The sequence below is a fragment of the Vombatus ursinus genome, unplaced genomic scaffold, assembly GCF_900497805.2.
Source record: "Vombatus ursinus unplaced genomic scaffold, bare-nosed wombat genome assembly UNPS02014818.1, whole genome shotgun sequence".
NCBI lineage: Eukaryota > Metazoa > Chordata > Mammalia > Diprotodontia > Vombatidae > Vombatus > Vombatus ursinus.
The window spans coordinates 52,342,208-52,358,131 of NW_020954596.1; the positions used below are offsets into that span (position 1 = coordinate 52,342,208).

General features: G+C 37.2%; 1 pseudogene; it reads right to left on the minus strand.

Annotated features, from left to right (window-relative positions):
• Window positions 1–14,601, minus strand: part of LOC114023808 — a 158,032-nt pseudogene extending 143,431 nt beyond the window's left edge.
• Between the last annotated feature and the right edge of the window lie 1,323 nt (window positions 14,602–15,924).

The following is a 15,924-nucleotide window of genomic DNA, read 5'->3' on the forward strand; positions in this document are numbered from 1 at the left end:
GATGATGATGATGATGATGATGATGATGATGATGATGATGATGATGATGGATTAAGTATACCAAAAGAGCTAAGTCAAGATATAAGCCAAGAAGGTCCAGAAGCCTTCTTCCCTGGAGTTAGGGGTTCAGGGATTTAGGAAACTTGTAGTAAAAGTTTAGAAAGGTGAGTGAGGAGAGCAAAATCAATTATTTTGAAGCTGTTAGTCCTTTGGTGTAATTCTGAGAAAAGATAATCGGGAGTAAAATTTTAATAATGGTAATTCCTTAAAAAACACAGAATGGATTGATTTCTATTGGAATGAATATGGCTGAGTTAATACCATAATATAAATTAGGAGACAGCATGGAATGCCATACAAGGAAGGTTAAAAACTATGATAGACTGAGGTTTGGAGGAGAGAGGATGCTCTGAGACAGGAAAAAACAAAAACAAACACAAACAGGTGACCCAGAGCCATAAGAAGTTTTTATGGTATGGATTGTGGTTAAAGTTTTTTTAAGGATACATTTGTCCAAGTAACTAATGAAAAATAAGAAACATAGAAACTTAGAGTACTGTAAGTACATCAGACTACTCTTGCATTTAGTCACTTCTGAGTTGATATCAGACAATTCTTGTGTCTAGATATTTAGCCACTTTGGAAGTGGAATTGACCTAATTGTACAGTTCTCTAGCCTACTTTTCTCCATTTTTATGCACAAGAGGACATGAATTCTTTGCTAAAATCTAGGGAAATTATATCCAAAGGATTTCCCTAATCAATCACTCAATAATCAGCAAGCATTTAGTAAACGATTATTCTTTGGCAGACCCTGTATTAAGTGTTAATAATAGTAGAAAGAAAGAAAAAGGAAAGAAAGAGAAAGAAAAAGTACAAAAATAACGCCTGAACTAAAGAAGCTTATGTTCTTTTTTTAATTAATTAATTTTAGTTTTCAACATTCACTTCCATAAGATTTTGAATTCCAAAATTTCTCCACATCTCTCGCATCCCCCTACCCCAAGACAGCATGCAATTTGATATAGGCTGTACATATACATTCATATTAAACCTATTTTCACATTAGTCATGTTGTAAAGAAGAATTAGAATGAATGGAAGGAATGATGAGAAAGAAGAAAAAAACAAAAAAAAGAAAAAAAAAGAAATAGCATTTAATATGCTTTGATCTGCATTCATACTCCATAATTCTTTTTCTGGATGTAGACAGCATTTTCCATCATGAGTCTTTTGGAGTTGTCTTAGTTCCTTGCGTTGCTGAGAAGAGATAAGTCTATCAAAGTTAGTCATCGCATAATGTATCTGTTACTGTGTACAGTGTTCTCCTGGGTCTGCTCACTTCACTTAGCATCAGTTCATATAAATCTTTCAAAGTTTTCTGAAGTCTGACTACTCATCATTTCTTATAACACAATAGTATTCCATTACATGCATATACCACAACTTGTTCAGCCTTTCCCTTACTGATGAGCAACCCTTCAATTCTTTGCCACCACAAATAGAGCTGCTATAAATATTTTTGTATATGTGGGTCTTTTTCCCATTTTTAAGATCTCTTTGAGATACAGACCTAGAAGTGGTATTGCTGGGTCAAAGGATATGCATATTTTATAGCCCTTTGGGCATAGTTCCAAATTGCTCTACAGAATGGTTGGATCAGTTCACAACTCTACCAACAATGCATTAGTCTTCCAATTTTCCCACATCTTCTCCAACATTTATCATTTTCCTGTTTTTTCATGTTAGTCAATCTGATAGGAGTGATGTGGTACCTTCAAGTTGCTTTGATTTGCATTTCTCTAATCAATAGTAATTTAGAACATTTTTTCATATGACTATAGATAGCTTTAATTTCTTCCTCTGAAAAGTGCCTGTTCATATCTTTTGACCATTTCTCAATTGGGGAATGACTTGTATTCTTATAAAGTTGACTCAGTTCTCTATATATTTTTGAAATGAGGCTTTTTTATCAGAGACACTGGTTGTTAAAATCCTTTCCCAGTTTTCTGCTTCTCTCCTAATCTTGGTTGCATTGACTTTGTTTGTGTGAAAACTTTAATTTAATGTAATTAAAATTATCCATTTTGCATTTCATAATGTTCTCTATCTCTCATTTGGTCATAAATTCTTCTGTCCTCCATAAATATGACAAGTAAACTATTCCTTGCTGTCCCAGTTTGCTATAGTATTGTACCCATTTTGACTTTATTTTGGTATACAGTGTAAGATGTTGGTCTATGCCTAGTTTCTGCCATAGTATTTTCAGTTTTCCCAAGAAGCTTACATTCTAATGTGGAAGACAACATATATAATTCAGAACATAAAAGATAAATACAAGACAAAGAAATTAGAAATTGATGACTTGTAATTCTGGATGCTATAATTAAATTTCCTTATCTATAAATGGGGATGATAATACCTTGATACCTATTGGATGGATTAGATTACAAATTCAAAGCTAGAAGGGGCATCAAAAAGCATCAGATCCAACCCTCCACTTCACAGAAAGAAAAAAAAAAAACTAAGTTCATTGAGGTAGATATGCCCAAGGGTCACACAGCTAGTTAGATGACAAAACTGAGATAAATGTAATATTTGGGAAAGTTTTTTTAATGAAATTTGCGTAAATAAACATTCATTTTCTAAAATGTTTTTATAGAATTTTTAGTATCAACCTCTAATAGAATCTAAGCACAAGATATTCTACTCTATCCCCTTATTTTAACTTTGTATCTCTCTGTAGGGTGCTTCTTCTTAATATATTGTTCAATTCTGGTTTCTAATCCATTCTGCAATCCACTTCTATTTTATGGGTGAGTTCGTCCCATTCACATTGATTGTTATGATTGTTAACTGTATTTTTCCCATTCGTATTTTCTTCTGTTTAATCTTCTCTCTCTTTATCCTGTCTCTCTTCAAAGAACAGTTTTGCTCTTGACTATTCCCTCCTTTAATCTGCCATCTCTTGTATCATTCCCCTCTTATTTTATACTCTTCCTCTCCTACTTCCCATTTGGGTGAGATAGATATCTATACTCAACTTGTGTATGCGTGTGTGCATGTGTGTGTGTGTGTGTGTGTGTGTGTGTATGTGTGTTCTTCCCTCTTTGAACCAATTCCAATGAGAGAGGTTCAAATGCTGCCTCTCATCCCCCTGTTTTGCCCTGTGCAGTAAAAGCTCTTCTTTGAACACCTTATTTATATAATTTCCTCCATTCTTCCTCTCCCTTCCCCCTTCTCCCAGAAAATCCCACTTTCTTACCTCCTAATTTTTAGATCAAATATATTCCTCAATAGATAAGTGTTTGAAGAGTGCAGTTTTCAGAAGAATTGCAGATTATAAACATCCATATGAAAACATAATTAAAATAACTCTGATGTTTCATGTCACATTATGCAAATTGGCAAAGATGATGCAAGAAGTAAATGTTGGTAAGTCTTTGAAAAAAACAGACACAGTGAAATATTTTTGGTGGGCTTGTGAATCAATCTAAATATTTTAGATATACGTTTAGAATTCTACAAGAAAAGTGACTGAACTAGCCATGCTCTTTAATCTAGGAACCTTCACTGGTGGCCAAAGAACTAAAAAGCAGAAACAAAGGTTGCAGTACTTTTTTTGCAACAGCACAAAGAACCAAAAACCAAGTAAGTACTCATCACTTGAGGAATGGCTGAGAAGACAATGCTATATGAATACAATGTAATGCTTTTGTACAGTAGGGACAATTTTAAGGAATTCATAGAAATATGGGAAAATTTTTATGGATGGATTCAGCTTCAAATAAGCAGAAGCAAGAAAATGATATAAACAATAATGACTCTGCAAGAGTAATAGTTATTTTTATTCCGCAATTGCTCTGCAAGTGTAATAATAGTTTAGTTCTTGACAATATTTTCTGAGCTTTTCCCTAATCTCTTAGTTCTACTTGCATCAGGGTTTATAAAATTCTTCCAAACAATGGCCATGGAACCCTTATAGGTGAGTTTAGTATCTGTACATTTGAATAGTTGAAGATCTCACTAAGGCAGTCCAAGGTTAAGTGACTTGCGAAAGGTCATGTAGCTAGTACACACCTGAGGCTGTATTTGAATTCGGATTTTCCTGACTTCCAGTGCTTTATTCACAGTTCTTAATTGATATCTAGCTGCTTCCATATTCTTCTATTTTTTCCCCCAAACAAACAGTGATTATTTCTATCTTGAATCATCTTTGTCAATTTCCTGGATATGAGGGGAAACATCAGGGTTGTTTTGATTTGCATTTCTCTTATTATCATCCTTTTTGGATCTCTCTCTGTACATGTACACACAAATATATACATGTATAGTTATGCATATATATATATGTATATATGTGCGTGTATATATGTATATATATATATGCATACACATGTGTTCTATTTGATTTTTTTAAGCCTTTGCTTCTATCAGCGTTCACATTCTTGTCTTCTTCTGAGCTTGTGTCTTGATATTACCTGTCACCCTATTATCCTTTTATGTTCAGTGTCTTTCTTTGTTGTTTGCTCATTTTTTAAGCCTATTTCTTACACTGTAACTTTATATTAAAATTGGGCTCTGTTGCTGGAATAGGGGCACTGCCCCAAGTTTCAAGTTTTTTTTTTCTGCTGTTTTCAGAGCTAGTTTGCGAGTCTATAAGATTTTGGTGCTTTCGAAGTGGTGTGATCTAAGGAGAGGTGTAGACCCTGCTCTCCTGTTTTGTGCTCTGCCCTTTACCCAGGAAGGGCCTCTGTTCCCCTGTAACAAGTGCTCACTCTTCTCTGGGTTCTAAAACTGTAACCAGGTTCCCTGCTGTCCTGCAGCCTCAAGTGCTAATATTCTTCTCTGCCCTGGAACTGCTACCCAGAACTTTATATGGGCTATGTAACAGGGTCCTGCACCCAGTGTCATCTCAGGGTTCCCTGTAATCTCTTTCTGACCAATTGCCCCACCCTTTGCCATCTCTAAACTCCATGAATTTCAAGGAAAATATAGTTCTATTAGCTAAGTAAAGTAACATAGCCACAACTGTTAAAGGACCTAACTTGTTCAGATGAGACACATCTGTAATAATATTCATAAAGCAGAGCATATATGTAAATCAAAATGCCTAATGAAATTCACAACATCTCTTAAGATTCCATTATGTACAATGCATTATTCTAGGCAATAGTGTTTGCCTTCCAGAAGTCATGGTCATATAGAACATGCAATGCATGTCTGAGAACGTGTATTTTAAAAATGGAGTTTCAGGTTATAAAGGATCTTGGAATCATTAAATGCATTACTGAAAGTGTCCAAATGCAATCCAGTCTACTCTTTTCCTCTTACTCAATTGAGGATACAGGTCACAGTACATTTGTGGTTTCTTTTTAAAGATGTATGTACTGATGCACTCAGTGGAGTATGTTGATATATCCAACTACATGACATAGTCTTCACTGTAGGCATTCCCTTTGGTTTTCCTGTGAGAATTGTTAGGCCATTCTTTTATGGCCTATGAAGGCCATATTTTTCTGTAACTTGATTCATTCAGTGCTACAGCATCTACAAACAGAAGGCACTAGAGTCCATCGCCACTTGGGTAAAAGGAAGCCCCCTTGTGTTTGCATTCTGCAAGAGGACATCCTCCATGATAGTAATGAACACCTTTTCTGAGTATATATCTTCCTGTTTCATGCCTCCATTGCTTTCGAAAAATTAGGTGATTGCTCAACCAAGTTATCCTGGTGAATGATTCTTTCAAGGAGTCATGTTTATCTTACTATTTACATGGGAAATACCTTGTTAGAAGAAAGTCTGAGGGGCAGCTAGGTGGCACAGTGGATAGAGCACTGGTGCTGAAGTCACAAGGACCTGAGTTCAAATCCAGCCTCAGACCAAAACAATTGTCACTAACTAGCTGTGTGACCCTGGGCAAGTCACTTAACCCCAATTGCCTAAAAAAAAAAAAAAACCAAAACAAACAAAACAAACAAAAAAAAGAGAGTCTGAAACTGCTGGATAAACTGGAAAGTAGCCTGGCAGAAAATAGATACAGACCAACATCTCACACTGTATCCCAAAATAAGCTCCACATGGGTATATAAACATAAAGGGAAATATCAAAAGCATATTAGAAGAACAAGACAAAAATTACCTGTCATATATTTGAACAAGGAATTTATGCCCAAATGAAATAACATCATGGGAGATAAAATGGATGATTTTAATTCCATGGAATTAAAAAAAGGTTTTGCGCAAACAAAACCAATGGGGCCAAAATTAGAAGGAAAGTAGGAAAATGGGGGAAAATTTTACAGTAAGTTTCTCTGATAAAGATCTAATTTTTCAAGTATGTAGAGAAATGGATTTAATTTATTAAAAAAATAAGAGCCATTCCTAAATTGACAAATGTCAAAAGATATGAATAGGCAGTTTTCAGAAGAAGAAATCAAAGATATCATTAGTCATATTAAAAAGTGCTCTAAATCACTAATAAGTAGAGAAATGTCAATTAAAACAACTTTGAAATACTGCCTCATACACATCAGTTTGTATGAAGTGACAGCAATTGAAGATGGTAAATACTGGGGGGGACATGAAAAAATAGGAACTTATAATACCCAATTGGTTGAGCTATGAACTGATCCAATCATTCTGGAGAACAATTTGGAACTATTCCCAAAGTACTATAACACTGTGCATGTCTTTTGACCCAGAAATGCCACTACTCTAAGTACAGAAATATTTATAGCAGTTTTTTTTTTTGTGGTGGCAAAGAATCGAAATCTAAGGGAATGACCATCAGCTGGGGAACAGCCAAACAAATTGTGCTATATGTGACAGAATACAATTATGCTGTAAGAAGTGATGAAGGGAATGGTTTCAGAAAATTCTAGGAAGACTTACATGAACTGATTAAAAGTAAAGTCAACAGAACTAGAAGGATATTGTATCAAGTGACAGCAATATTTTAACAAAAATCAAGCATCTAAATCTTATCCACTCTGATCAGTACAATGTGACCCATGATGATTCCAAAGGATTCATGATGAAAAATGCGATCTGCCACCAGAAGGATAACTGATAGAGAGCACATTTTTTTCATTATTTGTTTTTCTTGCGCCCCCCACCGCAAACTGGTTAACATGGAAATAGTTTTCATGTCTTCATATGTGTAATGAGTATCACATTTCTTGCTTTTTCAATGAGTAGGAGAGGGGAAGAAGGTAGAAGAGAATCTGGAACTGAAAAAGAAATCCTGAAAAGCTATGTTTTGCTTCACTGAGTCAAGTGCTTTTAAAATATTTTGCACATAATAAAGACTAAGATCTTGAATTCTCTACACAAAAAAAACTAGGTACCAATGTCCTGAATTCAGATTTGACCTCAGATACTTAGCATCTCTGTGACCTTGAGCAAGTCATTCAACCTCTATTTGCCTCAGTTTCCTCAGCTTTAAAATGGGGATAATAATAGCAACTACCTCCCAGGGTTATTGGGTCTATCAAAAGAGTTAATATTTTTAAAAGCACTTAGCACAGTGCCTGGCACAGAGTAGGTGCTATAAATTATTGTTGTGATTACTATTATTGTCATTTTGTTATTACTATTATAAATTCTGTAACTAAAACGTTTTCTGCTGAAGAATATAGTTTTTGTAAGCCTGCCTGTTTATTTTTCATGTCCTTGTCATATATGTTGATTATTCCCATAGGAAATTTGCAGAGATGAAAGAGTGGAGAAATGAATTAAAGGCTGATATCTCTCATTCTCTTGGTCATGGCATATAGCTATGAATCATGAAACACTATAATCTTCAAAGAATCAAAAATCCAGGTAATCCATATGGCACCAGAGAGACACGTGGTGGATATCTTAACTTGAGTCCTCTCTAACATACGTGTAGGCAGCACTTTGTTAGAAGGCAGCTTTTTACGTCTGAGGTGATGAGATCATGGATCTGTTTCAATCTCGTCACATTGATCACATGGATCCATTGAAGTATCAATGCCAACAAGTTCAAGAAACTCCAAAATAGCTCTATGAAGATAGAAAGAGTGAAAGATGACTTAAAACCAATTCAAACACCATGTCTGCCATGATTCACTAGATTGTGAAGGCAACCTGATTCAATGGAAAAAAAATGCTGGATTGGAGGTCACAGGGCTGAGGTTTGAATACCATCTCTACCATTCTCTACTTGTGTGTTCTTGGGCAAGTTGCTTAACTTTTTTAGGCCTCACTTCATTATAAAATTATAAAAATGGAGGTTGGACAAAATGGCCTGTAAGGTTCCACTCAGCTAGAAATCCACACTTTTAAGATTCTTCCAATGCAATAAGAGACTTGGGCCTCACATGACAATTTGTTATGCAGCTCTCTCATCCATAGTTACAATGTGAGTACAATAGTTTTCAGTGTCTGCATTGTTGCCCCATGTTAGACTTTAAGCTCCCTAACTAATCTCCATATATACTTTAAAGTCTGTAAAGCAGGGAATCAACATCTTATTTTTTTTCCTTAGCACTTATCGAAGCGCTATGCTTGATACATATGAATGAATAAGTGAATGAATGAAGAGCTGGAGATACCAGGGAGGTTTTTTGTTTGTTTATTTGTTTTTTAAAGAATTGGTATTAACTTGGGCTTTTAAAGAAGGGAAAGATTACAGTAGTAAATATATAGAATTTATTCCAAGCATGGGGGTATGAAGGTTGCAGAATTACCACCCTTGACGTTTATATTTCTGCCTAACTAGTGAGAGATTATTCATCATATTTGGACCCTGCACTCCCCTACATCAATGCGCTTCAGCCATCTTCTAGGCATGCTACTGAGACTATACCCTCTTTTCTATGCTCTTGTCCCTCTCTTCTCCATGACCCTTGCCCTGAGAATTACCAGTGTAGTTTTTGGAAAGGATAGGCCAATCAACTTCTTTTTAATCCCACAGACTGTCCTTAGGACTTTTCAGACCAAAGCAGTACACCCTGGCCACAATTTCTGGAATTAGGTTGTGTACTGCTTATCCTTTTTAGAGTGAAAAGCTCCCTGTAGATGGGACTACTTTATGTATTTATATTTCCAGTACCTAGCACAGAGCTTGGCACAGAGGGAGCTCTTAACACATTATTTTACTCATTCATAAGGAAGGTCTGAAAGGAAAGCTTTGCTTTTTTCCTAGTGTTTGACATTTTACTTTGATTTGGGTACAAGTAGATGCAAGTACTTTGAGTCATCCTCTTCTCCACCCATCTTCTCTGTTTTTCTACCTGAAGGGAAGTGGCTTGACCAGTGACACAACAGAAGAACCAGGATTTAAACTTGGAATTCCAGAGCTGGTATTCTTTCTGCTGCATTGTAGAGCATGCTTGCCTTTGCTTCCACTCGGAGGATTCTTTTATATGAACTTTTGTTACCTCCATGAAAGGAATGAACATGAATATTTTCTATTCTAAGGCCATTGGTTGAATTTCTTCCCTATCCTATGGACTAGTCTAGGGAGGATGTGGTGTGTTGAAACCAAGTGAGCAGGTTCAGAACAAGTATATTTTTTCTGTGTGTTCTTTTCTATTTCTGTTGGTGTCATTGTGATTTCTATTGCTATCATGGTGATTATTATTGTGTGTCATTGTTTTAAGAGTAATGGAGAAGGGAGGAAGGGCACCTAGTCAACAGCAAACATTTATTAAGCACCTATTGTATACTACACCCTATGCCTGGGAATATAAGGAAAGGCAAAAACCATATCTTGCTGTTAAAGAGCTTGCAGTCTAAGTGGGAGTGGGGTAGGGTGAGACAAATGCAAACAACTATACAATCAAGATATGTACAGAATGAATTGGAAATAATCAACAGAAAGAAGGCATTAGCATTAAGGGAAGATCTGTCTTCTTATAGAATGTGAGATTTTAGTGGGAACTTGAAGGAAAGCCAAGAAGAATAGATGACTGAGATGAGGAGGGAGAGAATTCCAGGAATGGGAATTACTCAGTGAAAATGAAAGTAGTAAGGAGTTGGAGTAACAATGAAAATGGAGTGATGGATCAATAAGGAGGCCCAGGTCCCTGGATCGTAGGGTTAGGTGGGGGAAAAACAAACAAACAAACAAAAAACTAGCCTTCCCTAAATACTAAAAAATAATGTCCATTATGAATTGCTATTTCCCCCTTTTGGGAATCTGGTTTTGAACATAAATTCCAATTTCCTCCACAAAAACAAACAAAACATGCATCTCTATGCAAACAGGACTAGAGATAAACAATATCATTCCTCCACCCTTAGGCTTTGGACAAAGACTATTCTCTTTCATCTCCAATAAGGTTTTTGGCTTTTGCTGAATTTGTTTAAAATCAGGGTGAAAATTCTTCAGTGATTAAAGAGGTTTCAACCCCATAATAGACTGGCATAAGCCAAGTGAGTTTATTTGTAGTACCATTTTATAATGCTATAGCTTTCTTAGCTTAAGGCCCTGGCTGTTTTTTCTTTGCATATTTTAGTAATAGCTATGGCCTGTTGAATTTGCTGTGTTCTGGGGCTGGCATAACTAAGATTCTCTCTATGTCTGTGAAGAAAGATCCATTGTTTCATTATCCTGTTAAAATTTTGGAGCACCTGGAACATTCAGGCTGTCCTTTGCAGTATGATATTTTGAGCTAAAATGATTATTCATTAGCCTATCCAAATACTTTACAGGCAGTGTTTGATTAGTTGCTTCTAACAACAAAATTGTAAATCAGCCCAGTATTATTATACTCTTTTTTTCCCCTCTCCAGATGAGGGAATGGAGTCACAGAGAAGTCAAGTGATTAGATGGAATTCAAAAGAAGACAGAAAAACAACAGAGTTTAGAACTTTTCTAAAGTCTACATTTGTTTAAAATTGCAATGTGCCCTCTACTCCATGTATACTCTTACTTGAAATTCAAAATATTTGTAGTCTGTGTTGTCAGGAAAAGTAAAATGGAAATTTAATGTATTTAGAATAAGGTAACCCATTCTCTATTTCCCTGTTTGACCACTCCTCCCCCCACCAACTTCAGAACTAAAAAAGATTTGTCTTTGCTTTAATTATTGCAATAACTGGCTCAAGTCTCCTTTTTCTCCCCCTCAATGTCAACAAAACTCCTAGGTTGAGGCAAAACTTTACAGACCAAGGAGACATTTTTGTTCAGTGCTTGAAGCAAACATAATATATTCCTATTTTTAGCTGAACATTTCTCTCATATTCTCTGTCTGATTTATTTTACCCTGAATCTGATCATGCCTTCTCTATATTCTCACTGCATACTTTTACCAAATACAAATCTTATCCTTCACTCTAATAGATTGTCCCATTTGTTAGCTTGAAGCTGTGTTGCAAGAAATCATTGGTTTGAACAGAACATTTAACTGAATCGTGAACCAGAAATCAGGATGAAGTACTAATTTGTTTAACTATAGACAAAAGCTAATGAAAAATGTGTGTGTGTGTATGTGTGAGTGTGTGTTTGTGTGTGTGTGTGTGTGTGTGTGTGTAGGTAGCTGAACCAGATCTTCCTTCTCATTCCACCTCCCAAAAAAGTAATGAACTGCTTCCAAATGCAACTGAGAATATAATTTCAGGTCTCTGCATGAAGGCATGGGGTCTAATCCCACTTTTGACACTTCTTATTGTCTCATTTTAGAAGGAAAGAAGGGTAGTATAGTGAAAAGAGCGTTGACTTTGTATTCAGAGGACTTGATTTCAAATCTTGGCTTTCTTATTTATTTCTTTGTAATTACACAAGTCACTTAACTTCACTGGGCCTGAGTTCTTCATCTTTAAAATGAGTGGGTTGGATTTGATCGTTGCTATGGTTCCTTCCATCTCTAAAGCTATAATCCTATTAACTAAAATGCCAACATATTTACTCTTGATCTTAAAAATGTTCCTTGAGTCCGAGCTTTCCTTCCTATTTCCACCACTAATCTGCTAGTACAGCTGGGTGTCATCATGGATAAAAGGCTGGACTTAGAGTCAAGAAAACCTCAATTCAAATCCTGTCTAAGATCTTAAAATACTAGCTGTGTGAGTCGCTGTGATTCATGCCTATCAGCTCCTGTATAACTCTGCTCACATTTCAACATCCCTCTTGATATTCCCCCTTTCTGACCTCACAAACTGGCAGAAAAATATTGGCACCATACACATAGTCACCCAGCACTCAGTGGCTGCAGTTATATAGCATAGGATCTTCCAGGATGTAAGAAAATATCCCTATAAAAGATATCAGGCATCCACTCATACAAAAGCTGCCTTTGGTCATTGAGTTAAGCAGAGAGAGATGAATCCTCCATGGTTGATTGTGGAAACTAGCCCTTATAAAACAGGATTCAGAGATCTGTACAGTGTTTGAAAAGAAGTCTGAGGAAAAGAAGTGTTAGGTCTTTGTCACAGTGGATCTGAGTACATAAAGAGGTGTGTGGATATCTTTCCCTTTGTGTCTATGAGTGTATTTTCCTAGTTATGTGAGGGTTTGGCCAGAGGAACAATGAGTGGAAATGATGTGGGCCTACTGGTGCTATTGAGCTGCAGGAGATCCAGAAGGATATTCTATTACTGGGGAGAAATTTGTGATAAGCTTATATCTAGAGTTGTGTCCTTAGATTAATAAGACCTGAGGATTTTGAGCTGAGAGCAAATTTAGGGATCATCTAAGTCCACATCAGTCTCTCCTCCCCACCTCCCAAAGGACATGCTTAAGAAGGCTTAGAAGCCACTTTGATTGATTATGGGGCTCATTAGGGCTTCCTGGTCTCCCTAATTAGAAGCAGCAGCTTCTCCGAAGAAGGATGTTGCTGGCAGACTGCTGGGAACACACAACTGTTATTGCTTCCCTTCCACCTTGAAGGTCATTCATGAGATAATCTGTAAATAGCCAGAAGTACAATAGGTGGCCTCCCAAGGAAGGAGCATGACAGGGGATACTTAATGCTATCAGGGGATAGAGGAGACTGGATCTGTGATTTCATTAGTCAAGGCAACTTCCAAGTAAGGAAATCCTTCAGCCAGTGCAGGTTGGTACTTTTTTTTTTTTCTATTTGTAGTCTTAGCTGCCTGGAGCACTGTGATGTTAAGTGCCCAGAGTCACACTATCATTATATCTTAAAGGCAGGACTTGAACCCAGTTCTTTCTGGTTTCTAGACCAGTTCTTTTTATTCTCACAAATAGATATTTTAATGTGAATTAATTTTACTATCCACAGCAATTAGATATATATTTGTAACAGGTTATATGACCTGTGTTAAAATGAAATCTCAAAGCCTCTAACGGATAATAACATAAAGGTGGTCTAATTATCAACATGGGAGTTCAAAATTTCAAAGCTTCGTCTGAGATGTATAAATGACTTGTCTTGGATGCTCTTTAGGGACTTCTAAGTTAATGTATGCCTGTCCTGGCCCCTGAAATGAAAGTAAAATCAGAGGAAAAAGGGAAGGAGGGAGGGAGGGAGGGGAGAGAGAGAGAGAGAGAGAGAAAGAGAGAGAGAGAGAGAGAGAGAGAGAGAGAGAGAGAGAGAGAGAGAAATTCATGTGGTTCCAGAGTGATGGGCCTAGGTCACCACAACATGTTCTTCACCCACCAGAGTGGGAAGGGAGAATAACTGGTATGCTGCTGATTAAAGTTAGTAACAATTTCTTGATAGCCAAATTTTAATGAGCATTTCTCAATCCACAACCTTCTTGAGCTCCTTGCAGCTTTTGACACTGTCAATAACCATGTTTTCCTTGACACCCTCTTCTTTCTCAGTTTTCATGATACTACTTTGTAGTGGTTCTTCTCCTACCTGTCTGACCCTCTTGGTCTCCTTTTCTGGATCTTCACGTAGGTTGTACCTGTGAACTGTGTTTGTCCCATAGTCCTCTGGCCTGGGTTCTCTTCTTTCCTCCCTCTATACTATTGCACTTGGTGATCGCATCAGCTCGTATGGGTCCAATTCTTATCTTTATCCTGATGATTCTAATATTGATTTATCCAGCCCTAACTTCTCTGCTCATCTAGAGTCTTATATCTCCACTTAGGTTTTAGATATCTTGAGCTGGATGATCTACAGATGCCTGAAAATTAACCCCTGAAATTGTATTCATAACCTTTCCCCCATACGTCCCCCTTTTTTCTTATTTCCCTGTTACTGATTAGGGTACTACCTTCATTCCTGTCATCCAGACTTGCAACCTAGATAAAACCCTTGAATCCTCACTGTCTATTACAGCTTTCCCATATCCAATCTGTTGTCAAGACTTAGACATTTTACCTTTGTAACATCTCTCAGAAAAGATCCCTTCTTTCTTCTGACGTTGCTGCCACCCCACTGCGGGATCTTTGTGCTGGACTATTGCAGTTGTCTCCTGGTGCGTTGGCCTCCTTCAAGTGTCTCCCATACCTGTCTATCTTCCACTCATCTGCCTTGTTGCTGTTGTCACAACAAACAACAGCAACAATAAACTCAGCTTCTAAAGTGATCTTCTTGACCATGTTAATCTGACTGTTAATTCCATATTCAGTAAACTCCAATGGCCCCCTGTCACCTACAGGATCAAATGTAAAATTCTCTGGCTTCCAGAGAAGCCTCCTCTCATAACCTCCTCTCATGCTGCCTCACCATCCACCACACCTCTACACACACCTTTCCAGTCTAGCATTGCATAGTGGATAGGGAGCCAGTCTTATAGCCAGGGAGACCTAGGTATGAACTCCACCTCTGATATATACTGATTATGTGATCCTGGGAAAGTCACTTAACCTCCAGGTGCTTTAAATAACTAAGAGTTTAAGTTGCAGAAAAGGAATAGACCCAAATTCATATAGGGTGTTTGTTCATCTGGGAGTTTCCCATACCGGTAACATCACTGTCTAGTCTCAACCCTTATCCTTGTTCCTTGAAGCCCCCTCCCCAGCAGCAACTATTTTCTTTCAGACTCAAATTTGATTTTCCTACCTAACCCTCTGTACCTTTTGTCTATGTAATTTCCTACTTGCTTGAATTCCATATTATATTATGGCACAATCTTCCACTAGCCCCTATACCCCAGGTATCACCCAATAATCTCAGATATATTATTCCTCACCTTCAGGGAATGGAGTAATGGCACACATTAACAGACATGTTTCAAAATAATATCTTGGTGCCTGGACTGATTAATGTTAAATGGAGAATATTTGACTATCTCTTCTTTCTTTTAATGTCTTAAATTTGAGTATATCTCTGTATTTAAAGAGTTCTCAGGGCTGCAAACAAAATGGGACTGTGGCATCCAGGAAGTGGAATGAAACATGGCCTTCTTCCTGACCTGTGTTGCCCAGCTGTTGGAGCTGGCACCCTCTCCACTCTTTTGGCTAGTCCTGGGGCCACCTCCTCTCCTGTCAGTATTTTCTTTTAGCCATTGTGACCCTCTTCTGGCACAAAGCTTCTCCCACTGCCACACTGGCATATGTGAACCAGATCTCCCCAGTAATGGCCATAGGGTTTCTAGGTCTCTGGCATTGCCCTTCCCATATCCCTTGATGGGTTCTAGAATTCTTATTCATGGACATGGCCAAATGTAACGTTTTTTAGGGACAGAGCAAGGTTCCCAAGATCCCTGGTCAAATAACATGAAAATGGCTCCCTTTTCCTTCTTCCCTGCACAATTAACTGTAAGAGAAAGTGATTTGTACATAAAACACTCCAATATCTTTGCCAACAAAACTCAATGGAGAGTATGCTGCACGGGGTCACAAAGAGTCAGACATGATTAAATGACTCAACAACTATAAGAATTTGTACACAGGAGAGAAAGACACCCTAAATGATAATGGATTCATTATCTTGCAGGTGGTAGGTGGGCTTACAAGGGAAGATGAAAAGACAAATTTGAGTCATCTTGGTGTATTCCAGTTTTAAGTAATTATTCTCATTAAGAAGTTGCTAAATTC